General features: G+C 36.2%; 1 protein-coding gene across 9 annotated transcripts in view; it reads left to right on the top strand.

Annotated features, from left to right (window-relative positions):
- LOC138707444 (titin homolog) overlaps positions 1 to 24890 on the top strand; it is a 421318-nt gene that overhangs the window by 202284 nt on the left and 194144 nt on the right. Inside the window, exon 1 of one of the 9 annotated variants that reach the window (XM_069836873.1) lies at positions 2117 to 2240. The exons of 6 other annotated variants lie outside the window; for them this stretch is intronic. The gene's annotated coding sequence lies outside the window, so the exon portion shown is untranslated. Of the gene's footprint in view, positions 1 to 2116; positions 2241 to 24890 lie in introns of those variants that run through there. 2 more of the 9 variants (XM_069836901.1, XM_069836898.1) reach the window with 2 other exon arrangements.

Below are 24890 nucleotides of genomic sequence, written 5' to 3'. Positions count from 1 at the left end.
ATTCAGGCCATTGAAGATCAGGAAATACTACTGAATTTACCAGAAAGAAATTCATTATTACGTACTGTCAACAGAACACAAAATGTGTTCGATTTATATTTGCGTGCCATAAACTACAGATTAAAATTGTACAATAACGAAGTGAGGCATGAAGAGAAGTGTAAAATAATTAATATGTTGTTTAAATTTTTCTGTGTTTTCTTCGAAAATTAAATTAGTGGTTAATTTCATTGTATATGACTGAAATGAAGTATCCTACTATAATTCCGTAAACAATATATTAATCTTATATTGGACCATAAATATTGTGTACTAAGAAATACTTACTACTTACTGGCTTTTAAGGAACCCGGAGGTTCATTGCCGCCCTCACATAAGCCCGCCATTGGTCCCTATCCTGAGCAAGATTAATCCAGTCTCTACCATCATATCCTACCTCCCTCAAATCCATTTTAATATTATCTTCCCATCTACGTCTCGGCCTCCCCAAAGGTATTTTTCCCTCCGGCCTCCCAACTAACATTCTATATGCATTTCTGGATTCGCCCATACGTGCTACATGCCCTGCCCATCTCAAACGTCTGGATTTTATGCCCCTAATTATGACAGGTGAAGTATACAATGCGTGCAGTTCTGCGTTGTGTAACTTACTCCATTCTCCTGTGACTTCATCCCACTTAGCCCCAAATATTTTCCTAAGAACCTTATTCTCAAACACTCTTACTCTATGTTCCTCTCTCAAAGTGAGAGTCCAAGTATCACAACCATACAGAACAACCGGTAATATAACTGTTTTATAAATTCTAACTTTCAGATATTTTGACAGAAGACTAGATGACAGAAGCTTCTCAACTGAATAATAACACGCATTTCCCATATTTATTCTGCGTTTAATTTCCTCCCGAGTGTCATTTATATTTGTTACTGTTGCTCCAAGATATTTGAATTTTTCCACTTCTTCGAAGGATAAATCTCCTATTTTTATATTTCCATTTCGTACAATATTCTGGTCACGAGACATAATCATATAGACCTACTTAGTCTTTTCGGGATTTACTTCCAACCCTATCGCTTTACTTGCTTCAACTAGAATTTTCGCGTTTTCCCTAATCGTTTGTGGATTTTCTCCTAACATATTCATGTCATCCGCATAGACAAGAAGCTGATGTAACCCGCTCAATTCCAAACCCTCTGTGTTATCCTGAACTTTCCTAATGGCATATTCTAGAGCGAAGTTAAAAAGTAAAGGTGATAGTGCATCTCCCTGCTTTAGCCCGCAGTGAATTGGAAAAGCATAAAATAGAAACTGGCCTATACGGACTCTGCTGTAAGTTTCACTAAGACACATTTTAATTAATCGAACTAGTTTCTTGGGAATACCAAATTCAATAAGAATATGGACTAAAATATATAAAATGGACAATAATGTCCGAGAACATTTCAGTACGATGGACGAAATCATACAGTGGACGATTTTTTATAAGTTGACATAAATAGGTGGACAGAATTGTTATGGACATAAAATTATTGTGGACAAAAAACTCTACTGCACGGAAATTTATTGTAGACGTAAATACTGTGGACGAAATGTCGCTGAACAATCAGTATGGAAATCTTTTTAACACCAGTCATTGCTGTTTTCAACTTTTTGTTATGGTAATTAAGTTGTTATAAATATTCTCTCTACTTATTACAAAAGGTACGGTATTCAGTAACTTGTCTCTAATTTGTTTCAAAATTTCGGAAATTTGTCGCTGAAAAGCTCATGAAGAAAGTGCTTCGTTCTTTTGAGAGTTCTGAGATCCAGTCTAAAGCCTCACTCTGATGATCACGACAGTTCAGTAAAGCGAATTAGATGCAGTAGGAGTAGGTGAAAGCAAACCCATCTCGCACTTCCATTTATCCATTGTCACTCACTCTCACTAACACTCACTCGCACGCAATTTATATTTCACGCTTGCTCGGTGGCTTGTTGGCTTACACATTCCAACGCCGCCGATCTCAAACCTAACATATCATTCTTAGTTCATCCGAGGAACTGTGAGTTGTCAGTGGAACGCGACAGCCAGTGTAGCAAGATTGTATGTGTGTTTGTCTAAATTTAGTGTCCAGGATGAGGAAGCTGCGACGCCATTTGATGACGTAGTACACATAGGCATTTTCGTTGCTGTATCCTCGTCGGATCCTGATTCGCTTTTCCAGCGCTCTCTGTGAAAAGGAGACGGGACCACTAACTGAAGGTAAAATTACAGGAATCTCTTTTGTTTATATGCTTGGGAGTGTTTGGTCCATAGTATCGGATGATTTTCACCGTTTCAAAATGTTCTCCGATAAAAAAAAATCCCATTTCGTGCTGTGCGATGGTTAGGCTTCCTGTCTGGCAATCCCTACGAGATACGTTATCAGTGGACTTTCCCGCATTTGATTCTTTGTAATTATTACACTTTTCCCTTTCCTAAGGTTACGATAATGATGTTGCAATCGCATAAGATTTATCATCGGAACTTCATAGCTTCATCAAAGACTGAGATTGTAGTACAAATTTTTGTTGATTCGATAGTTTTGTAGCAAAATTGGCTCTTCTCGTTACTACGTGCTTTTATGCTGAACGAATTTCCATTCTAAAGGCTGGTTCACAATAAACCGGGAACGGAAACGACGAGAACGAGAACGGAAATAATGTTAAAATAAATGTATTTAAATGTGAGCATTCACAATTAACCATTGGGAATGCTCACATTTAAATACATTTAATAGTTAATTGTGAATGCTCACATTTAAATACATTTATTTTAACAATATTTCCGTTCTCATTTTCGTTGTCGTTTCCGTTCTCGGTTTATTGTGGACCAGTCTTTAAGCGTATAATATACAACATGTTAGGGATATACGTGCACATATTTTAGAGGTAATCTAATGTCGTGCACTGAACTACAGATGTAAAAAAAATTCTCAATCTCCGAAGTTATTTTTAGACACGAAAAATGCCACGTTTTTAGATTCGTTAATACTTCCAGGAGATTCGCCTTCCCTACGTGGAATTCCTCGTCACAAAGTATTAGGGGCTGCAAGACAATAAACACCTTTAAAAACGTCTTAAAAGATAACCTTATTAGCATTTCACTCCAGTCATGCTGATTTAAACTATCACTGACTACATTGTTACTTCTTTCTTTATACATAATCCTGATAGTGCTGTATTTTCAAAATTGTCTCATAATAATCTCTTTCTATTATCTAATATTATTTGAAATATATTAACATTCTATGTATTTTAGCTTAATTCTGCTACACAGTTTATTTCAGTGTTTAATTAATAGTTCATAGTATTTTGTTGTTCAATTCGTAAATAACCCTTGTATACATGTAACTATCATCTAAATCAAATTGTTGAATTCTTTGTAAGTTCATGCATATGTATATACACTTTTTGCTAGTTGAGTGGAAGAGAAGTCCTTACGGCCTTAACTCTGCTAGCTAAAATAAATTATTATTATTATTATTATTATTATTATTATTATTATTATTATTATTATTATTATTACGAACTTCTGGCTAGTTACGCGAAGGTCCAGTGTTGTGGGGGTTGTCTAACATTCAGGTTTACCACAAAGGTCTCTATTGTAACAAGTAACCAAATAATTTAGAATTAGTATTATTTATTAGGGTGAAGTTGAGACCATCAGGAGAATTTAATTATGTAATTTAACGTGTATCCAGAAAGAAACATGTGTTGTGATAACTTTTTACATTAACACAAGGGGAATTAACGCAGATAAGACTGACGTCCTATATATAGGACACCGGACGTTTTATTATTTTAACATTGTTGTGTAAGATTTTCATAGTCGGCAATCATGATACCATAATCCTTATGTGTTATAAATTGCCTCCAATTTTTTTTTATTATGTTCAGTCTGTCATAGTCATTGTTGTTAACATATTTGTGAGAGTCATGGCTGTGGAGCAGAACATGTTCTCGAAGTCTGTATATATCACATGCTATAGATATAATGCTTTTGATATTGATAGGGCATACTCGTATGATGTACTTCGTATATAATAATTCATAATTAGATTCAATTTTTATTTAGTGTTATGCCATATCATGGTAAAGTTAGGCGTACTACATGTAATACGTCAGTCATAAAAGAGGAGATTTCGTGAGACTAATGGTCTCATGTTATTATAGGGGGTTTTCACTAAATGAAGCCTTACAGATGATACAGGACGACCAAGTTGCTATACCTAAGTGCAATAACATTTCCATCACCATTTTATCACCAAAATATGCGTGTGGTAATGTAACTGATGAGGATTCTGGTGATGAAAATAACCCTACAATTGACAGTATGCCTGGTAGTCAGTTGCGAGCTGAGACGGAAGTAACCCTCAACACACAAGGAGAGGCAATGGATGTTTATGATGACGAAAGTCATAATGGTGATGATGAACATAGTAAAGGCGATGGTGACAATGGCAGTAGAAATACTAGTGATTGAGCAACCGATATACAGATGAAGGGAAAGAATAATAAATTTCAATTGGGAAGAAGTTGACATACAGCAGAGAAATACTATATTTTGCAATTTCCGTGCACACAGTTTCAAGATACTCTAGAAATCTGAAGAAAAAAATATCAGTGAAATAGCCCAATATAATATATTAGTACAACAAAAATATGGGTGGATCAAAACATCAATCTGTACAAAACATCTATTAGAAGCAAGAAATGGTACTTTGGTCTGTATTGACGTAGCAGAACAAAATGCATGGCAGCTATACAAGATAAACTCCAATGAAAAACTCTATCATCTTGCATTTCGCAAACGTCTTATCTGTTCTCGAATCCACTGCTCGACATGTACAGTCAAGCGGTAGATCAGCGGTCGTCAACTCACTGCACTCTCGGGCTATCCTCTCTTACCCGCAGGTGCATTTGTGGCTGCTGGCTGGTATGCTCTCTACCTAATCCTGCTGCACTTACCCTTCACCCATTTCACCGAATGCTGACGACCACTGCGGTAGACCATCTCATCTAACACTGAGCAAAATGATTCAAGGCTTGCTGGAAGTAATCATTTTGTGGTATCTCAAGAAAAACAAACTCGATGCAGACAGTGTCACACAAAGACAACAGTAATATGTATGAAGTGTGATGTTGGTGTACATGTAAAATGTTTTATCACATATCACACATCATAAACATTCTCGAAAAATACAATAATCTTATTGTGTGTGAGTGATATTATAATTTTGTGTTAATTTGATGTATTGTTAAGCTAAACAATTTATATATATTTGTGCTAAAACGACTTATGTCTTATAATGCTTTTGCATGGGGATATGACTGACGTCCTATATATAGGACACTGGAAATCTCGAATACTATCAACATAAGAAATTTAAAAACAGCTTTGTTATGTTATATCAATTACAATTAAATAATTCATACAAAAAATCGTATTTTTTTAACAAAAATAATTCAGTCTTATCTGGGTTAATACATTATTTATTTTGTACTGTGTAATACGTTCGAATTTCGAACACAGCCTTCATTTTATTCTCATAAGAATGGTAACTGCAATAAAACAAAACCATTGAAAGTAATGTTATCTAAATTATCAAAAATAAAAAGGCTTTAAAACAATGCGATATTAACTAACAAACTATCACGAAAGAAATAAAAAAAATCCACATTTAAAAATTGTTATTGAAATGGAAGAAATATTCGAAATAAAATAATGTCTTGTTGTTAACACAAGTTAATATTTTCGTGAATTTTTCCATTACGTGAAATATTGGTGAGTAAGCTTCCTGCAAGAGAGATCGCCCTTAACTAATTGTTTGCATTGAAATAGCCTATTGTACATGTTATCGAAAGACATGCGTAGGCTATAGTATAAACTGACTGATGTTTCATTGTACGATCATTCATAAAACATCAGACTCAAAAATACATGATACATTATGGAAAAATTATTAGTGCACGAGAAACGTCAATAGGGCGTTGTTTTACATACATTTTTTTTCTTAAATATAAAAATATTTGCACTTATACCCCTAATACCATGTCTAATGGAGGCATTGATGTGTAGTTTATGCCCTTCATTTGGAACTTCCAGAAATTGAGCTAATCCATGACTGTATGAAGATCATTCATATCTTTAAATGGCATAACCTGTTTGAGTCGTTTCCAGAGGTTTTTTCTAACTATGAGACAAATGTTAGATAATCATGTGATATAGATTCGGACTCATGTCGCCAGATATCGTCGGTTTCTTGGTAAAAGTGACCAAGTCCAAAATGCAAAATTGTTGGAAAAGGGCCATTTAAAGGTTTAATGATTCGTCCAAAGATGACTGTACTTCTTTAGATGTTAGTAATAAGTTATTTTGAAGGTAAAAGTGCTATATTATTAGTTTTTAATATAAAATTATGTCTTAAATTTTCATAATGCTTGGAAGCCTTAGAATGTGACTTGGTCACTTTTACCAAGAAACCGACGATATCATCTCTCAATTACAGTCAGCCAACAAGCACAATAAGCATTTACACTCCGTTGTGTTGGAAACGGCGAGCACGTTTCTAGATCAATTTCAGCTGAAATTACTGACGTTGAGTTTGTCCACAGATGCTTAGATTTGGGTTACACTTTCAGATAGGAGAAGGGTAAATTCCAAAAACCACTACCACTTTATTCCTGGTCTCAGAGTTGTTACCGTTTTCTTGCCTTCCATAAAACTGTAGTCCCTTCTCTGTTCTCGTAGTCAAATTTTATGTGCACATGAATTTTTATTTTATCTTAGCTAATTTCATTTCATTTCTTGCCACTGACTTTCATTCTTTCAATATTTTATTCATATGGCTTTACAGATTTCAATACGCTGAATTAAATCAACATTTCTCTCGAATATTTTTTATTATATTACTGGTGCAAATCGTTTGACACAATTCTTCCGCAGAATAACAGATTAACAGTAAATGCTTGGAATTTATATTCAGGATACAATTTACATTTTCATGTCTGTTATCAGGTCTGGAGTGTACTGTTTTGGGTTTTGTTAGTATTTTTCGTATTAGTTTTCGCATCTCTTCACAGACAATTATTGATGTAATAATTTTATTTCTTAAAATTCTTAATCGCGCCCACCTAACCATTTCGTGAAATATTACAAATTCATTACTTTATGAGATGATTATTATTTAATTGTGAATTTTATGAAGAATTGTTACGAGTAGCCTATATTTAACTTGCTACGGACGCATAACAGACCGCGTCGAAATTACTGCATCAGGGATGCTGGAAAATTATTTCCGTCACATTCTCGAAATCTTTCTCTTTTAAGCTTCACATAGTTTTCCGGTTTTCATATTATGACGAAGTAAAAGCATACGTGTGCAGAAATGATCTCAGACTTCCTATTTGAAGCCTAACACAGAACGGAGTTTGCACAACACAGCACTCTGTACAAGTGGTTTGAATTTACCAACAAATGTAGATCAAGACGACAAGGTACACTGCCCAAGATAATTCCTTCCTCCTTGAGTGTGCTCCATATTTGCCGAACCCAGTGGATTAAGTTGCATAACTGTGCAAGGAAGTGAAATATAGCAGATGGTTCCAAGTTGTTGAAATAGTTTCATATCATGAAAAAGAAGCACAAACATAATACTGAAGAAAGAATAAAAGTGAAATTCATTATTATTATGGTTATTATTATTATTATTATTATTATTATTCATAGTGTTCTGCCCAAGGGAGGTCTTTCATTGCAAACCCAGCAATCTCCAGTCTCCTATTTTCTGCCTTCCTCTCTTTTCGCATATGATCCATATATCTTAATGTCGTCTATCATCTGATATCTTCTTCAGCCTCGAAGTTTTCTCCCGTTCACCATTCCTTCTAGTGCATCCTTCATTAGGCAGTTTCTTCTCAACCAGTGACCCAGCCAATTCCTTTTCCTCTTTCTCATCAGTTATAGAATCATTCTTTCTTCATCCACTCTTTCCAACACCGCTTCATTTCTTACTCTGTCCATTTCACACGCTCCATCCTTCTCCATATCCACATTTCAGATGCTTCTATTCGCTTCGTCGTAATGTCCATGTTTCTGCCCCATACAGTGCCACACTCCACACAAATCACTTCACTAGTCTCTTCCTTAGCTCTTTCTCCAGAGGTCCGCAGAAGATGCCCCTTTATCTGTTGAAACCTTTCTTTGCCATTGATATTCTCCTTTTGACTTCTTGGCAGCAGCTCATGTTACTGCTTATAGTACACCCCAAGTATTTGAAGATGTCCAGTTGCTCTACTGCCTCATTTAAAATTCGCAAGTTTACCTTTTTTACTACCTTCTTTACTTTTCTTCCTATGACAGTGGTCTTCGTCTTGTTGGCATTTATCTTCATTCCATACTGCTCACAACTGTCATTTAGCTTCAGTAGCATATCCCTTAGTATCATCTCCTCTTCTACTAACAACGCCATATCATCAGCAAATCTTATGCATTTATTATTATTATTATTATTATTATTATTATTATTATTATTATTATTATTATTATTATTATAGGAAGCGTTACAAATATGGAATACCATTTTGTTTTCTCGTTTTGGAACCTACCTGTTTTGAATACTGAACGTAAAGTATCGTCCTGTTCATTGCTGAATATCCCTATGAATAGTACACCGGACTTAAAAGTTCGTAAGGTGTTGTAAATTGTTTGAAAAAAAAATAATCTCCTCAAAATCTAACATTTTCTTCATAAAAATGGAGATACAAATATGGAATACTATTAACAAGGTACACGATTAACAAAATTCCAAAGTCAAAAAGGCCTCTAAGAAAAGCACAGAACAAGCATTCACCATCTTCATTAGGTGTTTTCTCAACCATAATACTGAATCCAGATGAATCGTCGCTCACGTCTTTTCTCGAACTTGTTTTATGTCTTCTTGCATTGTCTTTTCATTCCACTGTTTTCTAAGTTTATTGGAGGTGCCAACTCTAGTAACGAAACAGAAAACCAGAGTATAAAAATGGAATACTAATAATGCTAGTATTTCATATTTGTGACACACTGATGTTGTGACACACTGATGTTGTAAGTCATAACCTCAAAATATATCATAATTTAAAAAAGAAATCAATTAAACATACATTCCTATAAACGTAGATTATTTGTCTATCATAGACAAATAAATAGAGGTATATATCATTAATATTTCTAACGTATATTCAAGAAAAGAACTTGCCGCCAAAATTTTCACTCTCCTCGAAAGCGCAATAATAATGAAGGATTCAACAGTTCAGGTTCTAGCTGCAAACTAACCCATTTCCGCGAAAGATAGCGTCAGTGCGTAATAATTTGGAAGACTCCCGCTAGAATACAACACGTATCAGGTCGTATATCACATCAATTCATATTTGTACCCCTATTTCTCTTTCCTCGAACACGCAATAATGATGAACGTTTCAACAGTTCAGCTTCTAGCTGCAAACTAACACATTCCCGCCAAAGACAGTATCAGTGCATAATAATTTGGAAGGCTTCCGCTAGAATACACGTCTCTGGTCGTATATCACACTATTTCATATTTGTACCCTTATTTCATATTTTAACATTACTAGCCTATTATTTTATGACATTAGTGCAAAATAAATTACATAAGCCTATACAAATGATGTAAAATGTCTATTCGCATTGTAAGGAATGTTTGTTAGACTGCCGTTCCTAAAAGTAGATCTTTTAATGCTAAGCAAACATGTTAAAATTATTATATGGCAGCTTGCGAAGAGAACTTTGACACTTTAAACGCTGTATACGCCGATTGTCAATTTTTTTCCACCAGGAGTCATTCGGCAGCAATCACAAGCTATCAGTAAAGTGGCTCAAAAAGCGGCAGACCTGATTAAAAAAAATACACTTGAAACTTGCACGAATTAAATGGATTGCTTCCACAATCATTTTATTGGTAACTGTGAAACAATAAAGGATTGAATGTGATTACAAAAAAGTAGGGGTCACTCGAATTTCAGCCGGAAACTTCTCGATCTGAAGCCCATTGCTGTACCACTGAGCTGTACTACCGCTTTATTTAATGAGATACATTTTCACCATTACAATGAGTTGGAACGCAGCAGTGGAGACCATGGAAATTGTTTCTATAGCCTACGAGCATGGACGAAAAATAGTGTACGATACACATGCTAAAATGTTTTATTTTGCTCATACTGAAAAATTTACTTCACTCGGCGTTTTGCCTCGTTTCATAAACATACCTGCTCATAAAATAAATGTAATTTTTAACGCTAGTGTCTTAAATAAATTTGATGTTAAGTTGAGAAAACTAGGCCTATTATTCCATCATTAAAGCGCTTTATTAAATGATTTCCTAGAATATCGATTTTTATTTTTTTTTAATTTTATTGGGTTATTTTACGACACGCTGTATCAACATCTGGGTTATTTAGCGTCTGAATTAAATGAAGGTGATAATGCCGGTGAAATGAGTCTGGGGTCCAGCACTGGAACTTACCCAGTATTTGCTCGTATTTGGTTGAGGGAAAACCCCAGAAAAAACCTCAACCAGGTAACTTGCCCCGACCGGGATTCGAACCCGGGCCACCTGGTTTCGCGGCCAGACGCGCTGACCGTTACTCCACAGGTGTGGACTTAGAATATCGATGGTGTTTTGTAAAAAGAGCGCTATCAACAAAAGCTGGCGATCTAAAAAAAAGTTTAAGATCTATCATTCCAAAAAATGTGGTACTTAATCTCAGTAGTTTCACTATTTTTTTAATATTTTTTCATACATCAAGGATATGAGTCGATGGAGAAATGATTTATAACGGTTTATTAACCTAAAGCCACAAAATTATTGATAACACCCTTATTACAAAACACCATCGATATGTATCCAAGAGAGTTGTGGCGCCGAATTACACATTTTTTAATAATAGCCCATCAAAACAAGTTATTGTACACTAAAACTTTTCGCATCATTATAAAAAAAACTGGATTGTTATGAAACGCGAAATTGTCATATTTGTGACACTAGTTTTCGTATACAGTGAAACCTCTCATTTACGGACATTGAAGGGACATAACAATCTGTCCGCATCTGGGAGGTGTCCTTTATTGGGAGGGAGGCTCCGCAATGTAAGAGTAAATTTATAATATCCGTTATGTATCCCTTCACTCTTTAAATGAAATTTATTACTGTAGTTTAATTCTAAATACAGTATACTGTAATACAGTAAATTCTTTGCAACTTTGAACTACACTAGATAAGACTGAAAAAGGAAAAAAAAAACAGTACTGTGCCATGCAATTTTATTCTAGGTCTACAGTTATGCAGTACTGTAATTTACAGTTTTCAACTTAACCTTTACTTTCAGGTGCCATGTCTCTCGAAACAGAACAACTGATAGAAGTGAAGAGAATAATCCTACTAACCCCATCATGTGTCGAATACAATTTCACGATCGCAGAAACCTTGGACCCATCAGACAGGTTAAATTTTATGACTTAGTTTATCCACCCGCTTCCAGCTAACAAGGGGTAGCCGGCTGGGATAGTGATAGCCTACGAGACCCTTATTCTTATTGTCTTCTTTCATATTAAAGAATTTCTGTACAATTCTCAAAACTAAATTTTCAATTTTTGTAACACATTAGGTCTTGAAATCCAAGTTCTGTCCGCAATCAGGAGATAAAGCAAGCTTAGGACTGTGAAACAGCTGTCCGTGTCTGAGAGTGTCCGTAAACAAGAGTTAAATGTATCATTATTTCTATATTATTTCAGTTGGGACATAAAAATCTGTCCGTATATGAGGAGTGTCCGTATCTTGGGGGTGTCCGTAAGGAGAGATTTCACTGTAATTACATAGACGAATTTATTTAGAGTGAATTGTGTTCTTTCTAAACAATTGTTTATTCGTCGCAATTGATTTGTACTTAATCACAAGGAATACAATAATTACAGTATCTTTCAGAAGAGTGTTTGAATTAGTGGGGTAAAATTATTGCAGTTAATTGCAATGTAATTTTAACAGGATATCTAGACTGAAGCAAAATGTCAGCATCTCCCGGACGTAAGTACGTGTTCAGGATCGAGAAGTGTCGTGCCGACATCAGCGTGCGTATGCGAATACGCGTCATTTCGCAGAGACTCGCGTACCTGGCCGGATACAGAGAATCAAGGTCCCCAACGACAAATCTTGTCATTTAGTGCCTCTGGCTACCGCAGCCGTGTTTATCTCAAGTTAGTTCTCGTTAGTGATCGGTAAAGAATACTAAGTTTGCATAACTTTCACCATTCCCTTGCCAGATCAGTCCATTTTCATCGCAAAATCGTTTCCGAAACCGATCCTTTCACTGACCTTCAACATCTGCATCGACCTCAAAGTGAAAGACGAATGCATGCAGGTACATGAAAGTAGTGCATTTGAAACACAAATGAGGGCTGTGAGGTGTTTAGCAATGGATGAAATCAGTACTGTAATAGTAATATACGTCACAAGAGCGGTATGTTGACGTTTTCATGGTCGAGGAAAAGATTGAAAAAGCGAAACGTAGTTGAGCTTTTTTAATTTCCGAGAACATGAAAACAAACATACCGCTCGTGTATCGTACATCATTTTGTGCGAAGATTGTTTATTACATATCTGAAAGACGAATTTCTAATTAGTTGCAATGAAATCTCCATGTTGGTTTCTGTTTAATCACGGCAACTTCGGAACACCAAAATATCTTTCTTCAACATTGTTGCTATAAAATGTTTTCTGTGTTTACTATACTCCAGCAGGCCGTGACATACGTCTGTCTTTTTTTTCCCCCAGTCTATTTATGCGAACTTAAAACAAACGGTAAGGTTATGTAATGATTTATTTTTCATTTTAATATTCTAACAATATTATTTATATAACATATTGCAGTTGATTTTTTCACGGCTTCCTTAATGTTACTTGTATTAGGAATGCAATAAGTTTCGTGGAGTAGTAGACTTTACTTAATTTTTGCAAATATTTAAAAACAATAATTAACATTGTAATTTAGGTGAAATTGCAGTGGTAAGTTTCCAATTTATGATTATTACTATGTTAAACGTCTCTAAAAATAATATGTTAAAAGCCTAAAGCAGTAAAATGAATGTCGCGCTTAAGCGGTAAGAAGAGGGAAATTATGTGTGTTACGTTGGGAATACTGAATGTGGTATTTCACACTTACCGCGTATTGGTTCTGTGCGGAAAACAAGCAAATACGCACGATCTCGCACAAATATTCTTCTTGTGAATATAAGGAAATATGCAATTGCTGTAAATCATTTTGACCCACATTAATTGTAAGGAGAACTGGCTTTAAAGTTTTCACTGCTTGAGGATGACGATGATTCAGTTTATTCAATATCCTGTTAACTAGAATTTCAAATTCGACGTCCATTCATGTCCTCATACTAGCATGATGGCCATACGTCAAAACCTGTTAGGCGTCTGCATGAATATAATTTGTTAATTTTCTTCAGAATATCCTGGGGAGACAACATGTAGGCCTATTTCCCGAAATGCTGTGGCTTCAACATGAACAATCCAGCAGAATCTGAGGCGATGACTCAACCAATGTTCATCCCACATTTCCTACAAGTTAGGTCATCTATGAAGACCAGTATACTGTATGTAGAGTTCATTCAGATGGCAGTGTCCGGTTGCCTGAATAATAATAATGATAATAATAATAATAATAATAATAATAATAATAATAATAATAATAATTTTACTTGAAGCAAGTAAAGCGATCGGTTTGGAAGTAAATCCCGAAAAGACTAAGTATATGATTATGTCTCGTGACCAGAATATTGTACGAAATAGAAATATAAAAATTGTAGATTTATCCTTCGAAGAGGTGGAAAAATTCAAATATCTTGGAGCAACAGTAACAAATATAAATGACACTCGGGAGGAAATTAAACGCAGAATAAATATGGCAAATGCGTGTTATTATTCGGTTGAGAAGCTCTTATCATCCAGTCTGCTGTCCAAAAATCTGAAAGTTAGAATTTATAAAACAGTTATATTACCGGTTGTTCTGTATGGTTGTGAAACTTGGACTCTCACTCTGAGAGAGGAACATAGGTTAAGGGTGTTTGAGAATAAGGTGCTTAGGAAAATATTTGGGGCTAAGCGGGATGAAGTTACAGGAGAATGGAGAAAGTTACACAACGCAGAACTGCACGCATTGTATTCTTCACCTGACATAATTAGGAACATTAAATCCAGACGTTTGAGATGGGCAGGACATGTAGCTCGTATGGGCGAATCCAGAAATGCATATAGATTGTTAGTTGGGAGACCGGAGGGAAAAAGACCTTTGGGGAGGTCGAGACGTAGATGGGAGGATAATATTAAAATGGATTTGAGGGAAGTGGGGTGTGATTATAGAGACTGGATTAATCTTGCACAGGATAGGGACCGCTGGCGGGCTTATGTGAGGGCGGCAATGAACCTTCGGGTTCCTTAAAAGCCATTTGTAAGTAAGTAATTAAGTAAGTAGCATATTTTAATACCAGTATACTTATATATTAATGTAGACATAATTAATTAAAATTAATTTAATTCATTTAATTTTATATTAATATTAACTAATTAAGTTAATGTTAATAGAAGAACATTTCTTATATCGTCATCTAGAAAAGCAGAAATAAAAAAAAAATACAGAAACATGCCCGATTTTCAACACGTAAAGATGCAATTTTGCATGTTCTATTATTGGTGTACGACGTACAGTACGTGACCATTTCAATGTATAGACTGGGTGTCGGCAAAACTATTAAGAAAGTCATAAATACGTGAGAAGGTTCGATACTTTGATCCTGCTATGAATTCGGATGGTCCCTGACTGGGTTACAGGGGCTGCGCCAGATGTTCACGGAAAAGATGGCGAAAAACACCACGTTCATAGTGCTTTAAATCCCTCTTTTGTTGTTGAGAGTAGAGTGCGAAGTCGATAGACGGGTAGGGTAAATAAATTTCATAAAATGTCAGTACTGGGAGAAAAATTGAAAGGCGATTGCCATGATTCATTTACAAACTGTGAAATTTCCGGCTATGGTGATATGCAATTCGATTGAATTTCATTTTTTTTTCTGTCTTTTTGAAGGACCACAAGGGCAGACCTCGAGGACCACAGGTGGTCTGCGGACCATAGTTTGAGAAACGCTGAAATAAATGAATAAATAAATAGATTAATTAATTTTAGTGGCATCACATTTTCGATATTTGTATTCCGAACTTTCAGTTAAAACATTGATCTACTACCAATAACAGACGGTGTCTAGGTTAGGTTAGTAACATGTTTCACGATAGGTGATTTGTACTATAAAAAATGTTCGCTTATGTGCAATCCATCTCAGTCTCCTGTACAGCATCAGCGCGTGAAGGTTATACTGGTTCTGTTGGTAATTAGTAAGCATAACAGTAAATTTGATTGAGTGTTCTTTGAGCGTCACACTTAAAAAGCAACGAACGAACTTTCGCGTTGGATCGGAATGGACAGGTTTGTCTGCTGGCCACATGCGACGGAGCGGCGCGGCGCTGCGCGAGAAAGTGGCTGCAGGTCGCTGGATATTTATTTACGCGCCTCTGACTCAGGAACGGCACGTCCCTTCACACTCCTCTTCGAGCATGTGTGACCTTCGTGACTTTAAGTGTTACAGATGTCACGTTTTTATCTCGAATACTGAAAGGTTTTCAGCTGGTGTCTTCAGAGAACACGTTTCTGTGCGAGGGTGTATCATGAGCCATTATGGGTTTTGAGGGGTCGTGTGTTAAGGCAAAGAATTCTGCACCTGTTATTTAAGGCCAAGTTGTTCGGAGCAGCTAGGCGTGACATGCTCTGCAGAGTAGGTGATACTGCAAGCAAGTCGTACTAATTTGCCCTGACCACAGTATAGTCACAGTCTACTATATACAGTCGCGAAGCTTGAGGTGTTTTTTTGCAAATCTCGTGATAAAGCGCTCCAAGCGGTTAGCAACTAGAAACCATAGACTGTCCATGGTCGACTTTGGACTGTGTCGTATTTCTATCGAGTGCTAGCTCGTTGCGTATTTCACATTGATGCTTGTGAAATGTTCGTTATTGGTTGTAATGAAAATGTTAATGGCTAAAATATAATAATTGGAATAATAATATGGGACAAGGAGGAGACGTTTGTAGTGCTATAAATTGTAGCAACAGTAAGCGAAAGAGGCCAGAGTTATCCTTTTCCGATTTCCGAAATATTCAGAAAGGTTCCTGGGTTTCCACAATAATGCCGTGCAGAAACAAAACTCTTAATTTTGAAGTTCTTTGTGACTGTTAGAATACATTATATCCTTAAATTTCACAATAAAATGTTTGTCTAACCGAAAGGACATTAGATACCGGTTAAAGTTCTGCTAAATTTCCAGAGAAATAAAGGTTAGGTCTACTTTTTTTTCAGAGGATATATTTTTAATTGTAGCTATTAATTTTGTTATTATTTTTGTTATTTTACTAAAGACGTAGAAAAATTAAGTTTGTTTTAATGAAATTTATTGATCACGTTTTATTTCCAATTCTGGTGTGATTATTATTGCTTAACCTCATCACACTTTGTTAACTACATAAGCCTACACTACAAGTACCGGTACACGTAAGTTACTCCATTAATTCATATTTCCATTATTATTGTTGCAAAGGAAAATGCAAATTAATATTTATTGGTTTCATAGTTAATTATCGCTATAATCTTGAATGAGTGAAGCTATTATAGTAAATTTCAGTTCGTTTTACACAAACAAAAATTATATTAGCTTATTTCTTGCAGGTATCTTTGAGTTTATGGTGGAATTTAATATACTTCATTAAAATAATAAATTAACTTTATGTATTTAATATTTCAATAATGGAAGGAAGGTGTTAATTTTTCCAAAAGAACACGACAACGAAAGTGTAACATACTTTGTCGTCTGCTAGGAGAGAGATCTGCGATGATGAGGCGATAGTAGCGATCCTAGTGGTGGGCAACTACCCCTGTTTGCATTTTTACTACATATTGAGATTCGCGACTGTATATAGTAGATTGTGGTATAGTAGTGCTGGGTAGTTCGCGAAGAGAAGAAGCAATGCATTGTGGGAAGCCGTTCCCATAACGAGAGGAGTGTTGGGCCGTGTTTCACAACACGCTAATAATGTTACTTCTTTAGACCCATAAAGATACTAAATTCGGTGTTTCATAAACATTCTGCACAACTTATAAAATGCGGACACTAATACTGTATTATAGTTCATTACCCAGCCGATTCTGTTTGAGGTTAAGAGCACATAAACATGAGTGGTTCAGTCTGGTTACGTTGTGTTTGTATCCTTCGTAGCCAATATTAAGAAATGGTTTGAGGTTAAGTCTGACAAGCATTAAGCGATACTGGCCCTTTATAAAATTTTATTACAATATCGAATTTGTTATCGTTTCTTGGAAATGCATTACAAAATCACTATTTCACGTTGACCATAATGCTCTCCATATTACATCCGCAAATACATTATTTATTTGTATTTAATTTATTGAAGTAAATAGTAGGGTTCAGGATCTAAGCATTGCAACACACATTCTTCATTTCTACACTCAGAATCGCTACCAGTTACGTACATTTTCCTTTACATGTTACTTGAAATTCTCTTTAAAATAAAGTAACTGTAATAGTTTCCGGATTTTTTTAGATCGATACTGTGTACGAATAATTAGCATGTTCGAACTCTACCACTGCACTGGGGTCCCGAATTCGCAACTCGAAACTTCATGTTGAACACAAGTCAATGAATGGATTTTCATGTCCTAAATTTCATTCGATCTATTTTTGGAATGTAATATCTGTCATATAGTGTATTCTCGCTTCATCGGCGCCGTTAGCTATATTATTTTGGGAGGGGGGGATATTAGAAACTAAATAAAATTGAAATCTTTAAGACTACATAAAGTTTAAGTGCGCTATTTATTTAAATCAGTACTGTTGATTGCGTAATACAACATATGTTATTAAACACATGTAAGAAGATTTATAATAAAAATTAATATTAATTGTAATAATTATAATAATAAACAATTAGACCAAATATTGGGGGACACGCTCTCTTTGTGCCCCTATTGATAACGGCGCCCCGGCGCATGATAGATGTGATAAAGGAGCATATTTTTAAGATGCTTTTAATGAGACACTCCATCTGTTCCTCTGCTGACAATAAAATTTTGTTCAATTGTATGTTATTTTTTGTGCGGTCTCCCAAATGTGTATGTCTGAAGAGAGATTTTTATTTTATTTTCTGCTGCTATTATTATTATTATTATTATTATTATTATTATTATTATTATTATTATTATTATTATTATTATTATTATTATTATTATTATTAAGGAATTTGAGAGTTGGGTTTAGATTATACAGTTTACAGTTCAATAATATTTCTTTTCTTTCAAGCTTTCATTTTACCGTAGTTTTAATCATACAATCAACGTTTGCAACGCTGAAATATTTTGATACTGCATTGCTGTTACTTTCAAAAAAGAAATGTTGTGATAAATAAACACTGGCCTACAGTAAGTAATGGAACATCATATTTCCCTAAAATCAGTTAGTCTTTAAGAGCAAAGAGTTACAGCTTAAGTATATATATTTCTCAAAGTTAAAATAATACTGATTTTCTGATTATATCTTTGCGTCAGCTTTCCTCTCCATCTCAAGCGAACTAAATGAACTAATCGAACTAAATAATTAGCTGCATCAGCTTTTCTCAAACGAACTAAATGATTATATACGTCAGTTTTTCTCAGACGAACTAAATGAACTAAACGAACAAGATTATTGAACTAATCTCACTATCGAACTAGTTCGCCGCGAACGAATCTGTAAATTGAACTGAATTTCTCATCACTACAGTATAGAGAACATACAGTAAAGACACCTAAGCCATTTCGTGGGAACAAATTCTGAGGGCGCATGTCACGAAACCGGGTGTATTATCTGGAACCTCCACCAGATGGATCTCCATCTACGACAGGGCTGGCATAATTTAATATTAACTGAAAACATTCATTACTCATCTTTTAATAATTTTAAAGACATGAGGCAAAGGAATGTCAATATAACCATAATAATAATTACTTCTGTATGCAATCATCATGAAAATATTCACTAATTGACGCTAACGTTCAAGTCACTGTTTGAGGCTTATGTTGGTAAACTTGAGCCAAGTACAACATAATACATCATGGCGTCCGTTGCGGTGAAGTGCGAACATGAACGTCAACAATGGATATAAGTATTTTGACTTCCTAGCGACATAATATTAATGATAGATAATATACATACAATATTATTCGTATTACTGACCAATAAAATAAATAAATAAATATTTCACTAATATTTTGACAGTGGTTGGATACTAGCGACATAGTTGGATTCATTGAGAACTAGACCTTACTGAGCTTGGATTTAGTACCAACAACATCAAAGGTACCGACAAGCGTTGTCCCTACTGATTCTTCTTATACTGTGCCCTGACGACGGAACCCGCACACAGAATACTCAGAAGTCCCTCAAAATGCGTACATATTTTATATAATTTTTCTGCAGAATAGATTGTATAGCGTGGAAGATGTTCAGTGGCAGCAACGATATTTCTACACAAAAAATGAAAATCTTGTACTAATTAGGAAAAACATTTCAAATGTTACCATTTTCTCTCCTCTTAATATACTTGTGGAAAACATTTTCTTAATCAATAATGTCTAAAACCATAAGAATTGCTGTGGTGCGAAGCACAAGAGAAAAATCTTACGGTCCACACCTGTGGAGTAACGGCTAGCGTGTACACATTTTATATAATTTTTCTGCAGAATAGATTGTATAGCGTGGAAGATGTTCAGTGGCAGCAACGATATTTCTACACAAAAAATGAAAATCTTGTACTAATTAGGAAAAACATTTCAAATTTTACCATTCTCTCCTCTTAATATACTTGTGAAAAACATTTTCGTAATCATTGTCTAAAACCATAAGAATTGCTGTGGTGCGAAGCACAAGAGAAAAATCTTACGGTCCACACATGTGCACTAACGCGTCTGGCTGCGAAACCAGGTGGCCCGGGTTCGATTCCCAGTCGGGGCAAGTTACCTGGTTGAGGTGTTTTTCGGGGGTTTCCCTCAACCCAATATGAGCAAATGCTGGGTAACTTTCGGTGCTGGATCTCGGACTCATTTCACCGGCAATATCACTTTCATCTCATTCAGACGCTAAATAACATAAGATGTTGATAAAGCGTCGTAAAATAACCTACCAAAAAAAAATATATCTTACGAACTGAATACCGATGCAGAATCCGCCACATTTCCCACGCAAATCCACGAAGTAATCTACAAATGCGAATATGGCTCTGGTGTTTTGGGACTCAAACTCGGTTCTCCAATTTGTTAGGCTACTCCATTGCCGCAGAGCAAATTGTCGAAGTTAAACTTAAATGAGTTTAACCTAAAATATTTTTCCTTAAACAACGGAATGACTTTAAATTCGGTATGTTGTTAACCGATCTCTCAACTTAATGGACTTGAAAATACAGTAGTCAAGTCCTTGAGAGGCCGAGACAAACTGAAGAGACGATGTCAAGTGATGCCGCCACGAGAGTAGCTTCCTCTTACATTGGACGTTCTGTGTATGCTCAGAGCATGGAACTATCGGAACCTTAACCGAAGTCTCTCTCAAATGTTTGTAATAGGGCCTAATATTCGTAATTCTGGTTTGGAGAAACGTGTTTATTGAATCTTTAGTAGTCCTCCGCGGTCTCGCGGTTACTACGCTGGCTGTTGAATCAGAAGTTCGTGGGTTCAAAACTGGACGATGGATTTTGTCATTACGCTTTCAAGCATGTAAAGCATGTTGATCTGTTCAGGCTTTAGAATAAAATTCAACCACTAGTTTCTTAACTGATGGGACTTTAAAGGGCTATAAAACCCTTAGCACTTAGCACCAAGAAGGAAGTGAAGCTGTGAGGTCAAGTGTCTTAGATACACGGCACGCAAAAGAACCAAGTGTCCGACATAGGACTCCAAGCAAAATTGATCTGTTTCTAGCCCATATTGAATTTCAGTGCCGAAGAACTTCTGCAATTTAAAGCGTCATTAGATGAAATACTGCCGCTGCTGGTTGTTCTTTAACCCTTAACGGTCCGTAAGTACTAATGTAGAAACATCCACTAACGTTAACTGTTACGTAAAGGGTCTTCAACTTATGGGTCAGATTTTGAATCTCTAAGAAGTTTACGCTCTTTTAGTAAACTGTACATTGCTACCAGCTTCCGAAAATGAATGTGAAGCTTTGCTTCCTTGAATTTCGAGGTTACTTAGGAAACAAATATTATACTAAACTCTCAGGACTCAGGAGCATTCAACAGCGACAACAAAACGAAACTTCAACGTGCTCATAATTTGTGTGTACGTTATGTAAGCAATGTTCGTAAATATGATCATATTACCCCATCCCTGCTGGAAGCAATAGGTTGGCTTAAACTAGATAAGAAAAGAAATTTACATTCACTTCTCTTTCTCTTCGAAATCTTGAACTCTTCTATTCCTTCGTACCTGTCGTCTCCCTTCACTTACCTTTCTTCCCACCATAATCTGAACACACGCTCTCGTCATGAAACAATACTAACAATACCATCCCATCGCACCTCCTCATACTCATCCTCTTTCACAATAGCCCTACCAAGACTCTGGAATTCGCTACCTGCTAGCATCAGGGACTGTCGAAATAAAATTGAATTCAAACGCAAACTTACTAGACACTTGGTCAGTAATTGGTTTCTTGTAAATAGTTTCCTTAATCTATCACAAAATATTTCAATATCCAGTAATTTCATCACTATACAATTTTGTTATTCTAGGTTTAATTTGTAATTCAGTAAATGTAAAATATTCTTTGTTTTTCTATGATAAATTATCTAGCTTTCATTAGTCAGGTATTCTTTTCGTACTTTGATTTTTATTGTAATTGTAAATTTAATCCTAATTGTAATTTTATTTGTAATTGTAATTGTAAATTTAATACTAATTATAATTTTATTCTTCCTATTTTAGTTGGAATCTCCTGGTAGTGGGGCAGAGAAGGCCTGACGGCCTTATTTCTACCACGTTAAATAAATAAATACTAATACTAAAACATACAACTGATTTCAGTAAATTGTCATATTGCACGTTATACATCGTGTTCCGCTTAGAGAGACAGAAATAAATGCTCATCATTTAACATCAGATGAAGATATTGTTGTGATTTACATCTGACAAGATGTAGAAACTGTCAAAGTTTATACAACAACTGTTTAAAAACAACTACATGTTCAGGCGCATGCGCACCAATCTTTAATGCGGAAACAAGCCTGACGCCATTCAGTAGAGTATTCCGTCATTGGATCATTCTTCCCGAGGCGACAATCGCAGGGAAATGTTGCAGAACGTTTGTTGTTGACAATCTCCCTCCATGATCGGTTTTTCAGCAACATGTGGCTCCAGCCCATTGCTGTGGAACAGTGCGTGACTTCTTGGATGCAAACTTTCCCGCTGGGTTGATCGGAAAAGGAGGATTCCTTGCCTGGCTACCTAGATCACCCGACCTGACCCCCTTTCACATTTTTTTCGGGGGTTTTGTGAAGGGTGTTTTGTACCGACGTGGTAGAGTTGACACTTTGGAAGAACTGAGGCAACGCATTACAAATGCAGCTGCTCTAGTCATTCCACAAATGTTACAGAACACTTGGCAGGACGTTGAGTACCGTTTAGATCGGTGGTCGTCAGCAGTCGCTGAAATGGGTAAGGGTAAGGAGTGTATCGCAAAATGCACCGTCGTGCAGAATGGAAAGGTAGAAAGCTTACCCGCCAGCAGCCACGGATGCACGCTATACCTGGTAAGGTTTGTCTTGTCTCAGTAACAATAAAACCAAGTCCCTTCAAATGAGGATGGAGATTATAGGAAGGTTGTAAATTTTCAGGATTCCTTTCAAAATGTTATTGTACAGACTACCAGAACTCAGTTTCTTGAAAGACAAGCTAGTGGCGGAACTATACAGAACGAAGAGAGATATTTTGTTACTTTATTTTGCGCTACAGAATGTATCAACTAGTCCCTTCCGCCACTGGCATCGCTTCACTCCCCCCATCTCAATAACAACACAGACGATGTAAGACATATCTCCTTTCTCTCTCTTTTCTCAGTGAGACAAAATACATCACACAGGCTTTAGTGCCTCTCATCCGCGGGTAAGAAACGCTGCCCGAGGGTGCACTGTGACCGCTGGATTAGATATCTGCAGGGTAACTTGAGGCGCATAAATCGAGTTGCATTGACCATTCTCCGAATCTCGGAGAGTTTTTTTCATCAAGTTATGTTATAAAACCATTATTTACATTGACATTATTACGTATTTCTCGATCCCTATAAGCGGAACACGATGTATGTAGGTCTACGGAAATTGTACACTAAACAGTCTCAGGTGTTTTTTTACTTGTTGGCCAAACGTCCAACTATGGGCAGGCAATGCAGATCTCTAGTGGTGAAAATAACTGCACGCTCCTAAACGGCATTATTCTGGGTTAAACTACAGTATCTCACAGACATAATTGGTAGAAACACGTGGCACTATTTGTTTTTGTTTGTATTGGCGGTTTAGACTATCGAAGTATTCTTTTGTGAACATTTCACATTCATTTACATATTTTAAACTGTGCCATTTCTTGTGGAATTTGTGTAAAGAGGTCTACAGCCGGCGACGTTGGTTCACTCGAAAAACTAAGCTAGAGTCGCGATGCTGTTATTCCCGGCGTGACTCCTCCTCTTTGCTTACGTCTTAGGAAGTAAAGGCTCTATAAAGTCTAGGTAGGTAGTATCGTTCGCCATTTTTGTTCTTTCGCTGCCGAGCTACCATATGAGGAATCTATTTGCCACGCCGTTAAACATTATCATGTCGTAGCTCCTATGATAATAAATCGAACTCACTGCAATTCAGCAAATAATTGAGCGGCAAATAACGTCTTCGTGTGCTTTCTGCGAACGCCAACGAAAGAGCAAAAATGGCGGGCGATTATATTAAGCATTTATCGAGCCTTAAGAAATGAATAACTTCTTCATAAGCGAATCACAAGACGCACACGTTTAAATGTAGCCGACCTGCAACGCGATTGGCTGCCGGAAATTAGAGCGATGGGACTATAGATAGCTAATGAAACGATAACTAATAATCAGGTTAATGATATTCAAACAATGTTCTATAATTTAGTGTCCCAATAATTTATAGGTTTTGTGTGCAGGGAAAATTATCGGCACGCGAACCGCCTCACGAACGACTGTAAGGTTATGAAGACTAAACTTCAAACCCCGCTATATTCTTCACACTTGAAAGAATGGCACAAAGATTACAATAAATATCTTGCAAGAGGTTTCGTGTAAGAGTTACAGAAACGTAGTGTGACAATTTTGTCACACTGATCTGTCTTGTGCACGTCTTGGTAAGTTCGTCGAGGTTCACATGCATAGCCGATGTGATCCAGTGCATTCGGTCTACACGCGCAATGAGGAAGGAGAGGTGAAGTCCGAGAACTAAATTCCACTCTTTTCGTTCATGTTCGGTCAGCCGTGGAAGTTAGTGTTGCGTTGCGACTGGAAGAATTTGCCTTGCGAGGTCGTCCTCACAGATGGCACGCGCCACCATCCCTTAGCAGCGTGCCTTCTAATTTCCATTCGTCCTGAAAATACGTAGATAAATGTGTGAAAGAATGGAAAGAAGGGAGGTAGGTAGGTAAATAATGCTTTTTTTTTTTTTGTTTAAG

This window comes from Periplaneta americana, chromosome 10, assembly GCF_040183065.1.
Source record: "Periplaneta americana isolate PAMFEO1 chromosome 10, P.americana_PAMFEO1_priV1, whole genome shotgun sequence".
Lineage (NCBI taxonomy): Eukaryota > Metazoa > Arthropoda > Insecta > Blattodea > Blattidae > Periplaneta > Periplaneta americana.
The sequence above is the reverse complement of the archived record's forward strand: the minus strand, read 5'-3'. Positions and strand labels throughout refer to the sequence as shown.